This window comes from Glycine soja, chromosome 4 (assembly GCF_004193775.1).
Source record: "Glycine soja cultivar W05 chromosome 4, ASM419377v2, whole genome shotgun sequence".
Classification (NCBI taxonomy): Eukaryota; Viridiplantae; Streptophyta; class Magnoliopsida; order Fabales; family Fabaceae; genus Glycine; species Glycine soja.
The window spans coordinates 15,991,957-15,997,546 of record NC_041005.1 but is presented as its reverse complement, the minus strand read 5'-3'; positions in this window follow the sequence as shown (position 1 = coordinate 15,997,546).

Genomic DNA, 5,590 nt, shown 5'->3' with positions numbered 1-5,590 from the left:
TTCCCCCTCATGGTATTCATGAATCACAAACGATAAGGCAATTGTTTTTCGACAACCAGGTCATTTTGAGTATTCAGACAAAATTATCAAATTTGAAATTATTGAGCTGAAAACTAACAATGACGTGCTGAAGGTCTTAGTACAGTCTAACTATTGGAAACAATTTGGGCCAATAGAAATTTTAGTTGTTTTTACTAAACAAGTAATGGAAATGGAAGACGTGTCTATGTCGCGACATGATTGAATGCAAGTTTTATTTTCGAGTTTTTCATGCAAATTTTATTTCTTTCTAGCATGTTGAAGTTAATGTAATGTTTGAATTCGATCAGTTGTTCACTAGTTTTCAACTAAGTTGTTCACTATTTGTTCAGTACTTGTTTAGTAATTATTTCCACTATTTGGTTTACCCATGATTCAATGCAGATTAGACTGTCTCTTTTAAATATTTACTTAACAAACTAAATTTCATCTCAAGGATAGTTTAACGCAAATTTACCTTGCCTTGTATTACTTAAAGGGTTACTTAAAGGGTAATGACTCATGAGTGCATTAAGCTCGCATGTTTCACATGAACTTGCTTTCAAGAAATGTATTTAATATCATGTTAGGTTGCATTTAATAATTTAGTCACCACAAGAAAATGTAACCAAAGAAAAGTAATGATACATATCATGGTAGGTTTACCCATTCGAGGACCATACACCTCTTTTTTATTTTATTTTATTTCTATTATATACTTTTTTACGTTATATTTTTTATATTTCTTTTTAAGATAATTTTAACATCAAATTATTATTTATTAAATTTATCAATTCTGGAAGATGTGTGATATAGAGTGCACAAAAAATAAAATAATGTAACAAATACTTTCAATAAAAGTTATAACCAAAATAATGTAACAAATACAAAAGTTTTGTCAAATACAAGACATAAACATGATCTATGAATGATCTGTGTGCCATCTTCGTCGCACCCTAACATACACATTTCCATCTGAGGTGACACCCATAGTGATCCTGAGGCGGTCTTCCATGATCTCATGTAACTCTGTGCCTTCAGTGACCATCCTTAGGTTGAGCACACGCTCCAACCTTTCTGCCATCGCTTCACAGGCATCCTATGACGTTCATAAAAACACATTTATTACAACATTTAAAATAAATAAAATTTTATAAAACATTAAAGAAACTAATCTTACCACTGCATGTCTGGGGGGATCAGATGCCTATGACGGTCCACCTTCTGCTGCCATTGGGACCTCCGGGATATTTGGCTCCACGTATGCCTCATGCTGTGGGACATGTGGATGTCTGGGTTGATCACCTGCCTGTGTGGGTGTGATGAACGGATGAGATATCAAGAAGAACCACTCCATGTAATCTCCTGAAACTTGCCCAGCCACAAGACAAATCTGACCCACAATTGTTAGATGGTTCGAGTAGTGCATCCACCTGTCGTTGATATCCTCATATGACAAGGTGGCACTAATAGGCGATGGAGGGATGGTCTGAACATAGCCAAATTGTCGCACCACTCTCTCTGGTCAAAGTGTGACCATAATAGGACCCCATCTAAGCGGACGTCAGTGATCGTCAAAGCATCTATACGTGTCCAGTACGACGATGCTGTTAATCCCTTCATATAAGCCTTCGTAGTAAGCCGCCGACAGGCACGTGGGGACGTCTCATCGTAGCCATCATCAGTGACGTTGTCATGCACACTGGGAAAGTGCTCATATATCCAACACTACAAACATGAGATAAACATAAAATCAATGTCAAATACACATAAAACAAACATATTTACATCATAATCCAATTTAACATATTACAAATACAAAATTTACCCGTAATAAAGTAAGGTATCCAGTAATCTTTCATCTAGTGCTCTAAGAAGTTTCATTTAACTGGTCATACATATGCACCAACGTGGCAGCTCCCCAGGCATAGCTCCCACTTTGAGCCAAGTCTCAAAAAGTGTCCAAATGAACTACATGAACATGTGTTGCACTCTTGTTAGCAAAAAAAGTGCAACCAACCAAGTGTAGGAGATAAGCACGAGCTACAATAATCCACTGTCGGGCCTCGCATCTCCTCTAATAGATATCCCGTAGCCACGATAGGCGTACATATGCCCCATGACACTATACAGTCTCAGCTCTAGCCTCCTCACCCGAGATCTCAAGCAACTCCACCAACATGATGACTGCCTCATCCACATGTAGAGGCTTGAAGCTGTGGAAGGTGCCTGTGATCGGCAGATGGAGAAGTGACGCCACATCATTCAGTGTGATGGTCAGCTCTCCTACTGGAAGATGGAAGCTGCTAGTCTCCTTGTGCCACCTCTCGACAAAAGCGGATATAACTCCTAGATTGCCGGTGACTACTGAACACGCGATCAAAGGAGTTAATCCTGTGGCAGCGACTATCCCTTCAATCTTAGGAATTGGCCTCCCAAATTTCTCAACCTTCCTTTAGTGGGAGACCAACTTCAATTCAGGACGTTCCTGAATTGAAGCACAGATGATTCCAAATAATAGTATATCAAAAATTAATTATCACAAACAACTCAACAATAACAAATAATTAACAAATAACTTTACGTAAAAATTATAATACCTCTCCAGTCCATATGCTATGTGCAACATGCTCAGCAAACGAAGTCAGCACTGATGGGTCACGTGGCCCACCTGGGAATCCCTCAGCATCATCAGCAGCTAATCCCTCAGCACCATCACCAACTAAGCCCTCAACACCGTCACTAGCTAAGCCCTCTGCACCAGGTGCTGGTACGTCCTCAGTCATCTCAGCAACATCCTGAGTCATCTCAAGAACATCCTCAACAATAGGGGCAGCTTCCCATTGCCTATGTGCGGGTGCGGTAGGCCTACGCCACTGAGGAACATCATCTGCATGATGATCATCCTGTCTACCCCGAGCTCTGCCTATAACCCTATGATCGAGGTCGTACCCGAATCAAATAAACATTAAGAATGCAGTATCTAGGAAGTGATCCTAGGTTGTCTCCCAACGAGCAATTGTCACAGAAAGTGATAAAACAGTAACGAATTGGGGGGGGGTGTTTGTTTTTGTAAATTAAACAGCAAGCAAATTTTAATTAGAAAATAACATAATTAAAACATGTTGTTCCCTCTTGATTCACAAGCAAGTATCTTATCCTAGGTTACGAGGATTTATCCCTAATCAGTTCAACCACTTAATCCAACCGTAAATTAAATTACTAAGCGAAAATTAACATAAGGTTGTCATCATGTGATTAAGCAACACATACACCAATTAATCATGAATGAAACTGATCATTAAGCATGAACGTAAATTAAGTGCAGAGACAATTAATCAAGCACTAAGCATGCATATAGCAACAAATACAGAGTAATTGGTGAAGAGGAAAAACTGATCAGAATTCAATAGTAATAAGAAAACCTCAATGAGAGCTGTGCTTGATCCTCAAGAGAAAACAATGCTGGAGACTTAACCTTCCATTAATCAGTAGAAAACGAAATTGTAGACTGAAGCAGAAACGAAATTGCAGAAAACGAATTTTATTCTACGTGAACAGTGTGCATGAACAGTAAAAACTGGAATTCTAAAACCTTAGAATTATTCTCCTCTCCAAAAAACTCTCAAAACTAAAATCCCGGTGCTGTTATATAGGTCCTCAGCCCCAAAACTTACAAATCTATTTTAAGTCTAAGCCCATAAACGAAATAAAATAAAATCTGGACAAGATAAGATAAGATTGGATGAAATACAATATGGATGAAATAAAATCTAGATGAAATAAAATCTGGATAAGATAAGATTTGATAAAATAAAATTGTCTGTTCTCTTCAAGTCCAAGCCCAATTCCGGATTCAAGCCCAATTACTTATAATTCTCCTGAAATTAAATTAAAAACACAAAATTAGTCAAGTAGGCCCAAATGATAAAACTGCATAATTAATTTGACAATTAAGGCTAATCAGTAATTAAAATGGTGACAAAAAGGGTTAAGAAATAGGAGAAAATAATGACACATCAAATCCCCTCACACTTAGCCTTTTGCACTCCTGGGCAAAATTAAAAAAAAACAAAGCAAGGAACAAATCCAGAGACATTAAAGAGAAACAAACAATCACAAAAACAATTACATATTTCTTAATGAATCTCAAGGAATGAAAGGAATGGGCAACATCCAACACGTAGAGAGTTAAAGAATCAAGACAGTCATCAAAATCATCCAAGCATCTCAAACATGGCAAGATAGTCAATCAGCTCAAGAATGAAAAGTGATAAAGCCTCATAAGATATGCACTCTATCTCTCAAGTGTCTAGGCTACTGTTTACTCTCAGAGCACCCATGAAAGCAAACACCACATAGACTTGGCAAGACTCTAAAATTGACAACCACACCACAAACACATGCATATGAGGATCAAAAGGTCTTTTAAGGTTGTAATGGGGCCAAGGACAAGGTAGAGGAAAGTATGGGATAAGTAGCTAAAACCCAAAGGAATAGAGGAGCAATGGGGAATAAGTGAGAACTAAGAAAAAGTAGTAAACCCCAAAACCAAAATTAAAAATTAAGCATAAAAAGTAAACCCAATGGGGCAAAACACACCGAATAAAATAGATGATGATGACTCAAATTCTCACCAAGGGTAAATCTATCACTTCCAATTCGAACTTTCAAAACTAACTTGACATGCAGAGAAAAACAAGGATTTCAATTCACAAAATGCCAAGAAACTCCTATTTCAAAAACAATTACCCATTACCTGTACATAACCTATAATTCAAATAGAAACATGCAATGTTGTACACAAAACATAAAACCAAAATAAGAAAATTAACCTAGAAAACCTAAAAAAATGAAACTAGAAAACCCAACAAAATTAATCTAGAATACCCAACAAAATCAACAAAATTAAAGAACAATCTCTCCACTCCCCCACACTTAAACAACACATTGTCCTCAATGTAGCACAATCACAAGATCAAGAGCAATCAAAACAATCAATAAAATTAGACAAGTACAATAAAAGTAAAGAAGGAGACAGAAAAAGAAAACTCCCTAAGTCATGGTGGAAGAGAAGTAGGGTGAAGTAAGGAGGTCTCCTCCACCACTACATACACTAAGGAGGGATTTATGAGGAATGGTTTCAGCCGGTGTCCATTGACCTTGAAGCTCTTCTCTATGGATTCACTTTTGATCTCAACTGTACCATAAGGAAAAACATTAGTCACCACAAAAGGACCAATCCACTTTGACCTCAACTTACCACTCATGAGTCCGAGCCTAGAGTTATACAATAAAACATTCTGTCCAACCACGAAGTCCTTCTTAGCTATCAGGCTATCATGGAACTTCTTGGTCTTCTCCTTGTAGAATTTGGAATTCTCATAGGCTTCTAAACGGATCTCATCTAGCTCACTTAGTTCCAACTTCCTTTCCTCTCCAGCCTGATCAATAGAGAAGTTGCAGGTCTTTACAACACAGTAAGCTTTGTGCTCTATCTCTACAGGAAGATGGCATGCCTTGCCAAAGACAACCCGATAAGGTGACATTCCTATGGGTGCTTTGTAGGCAG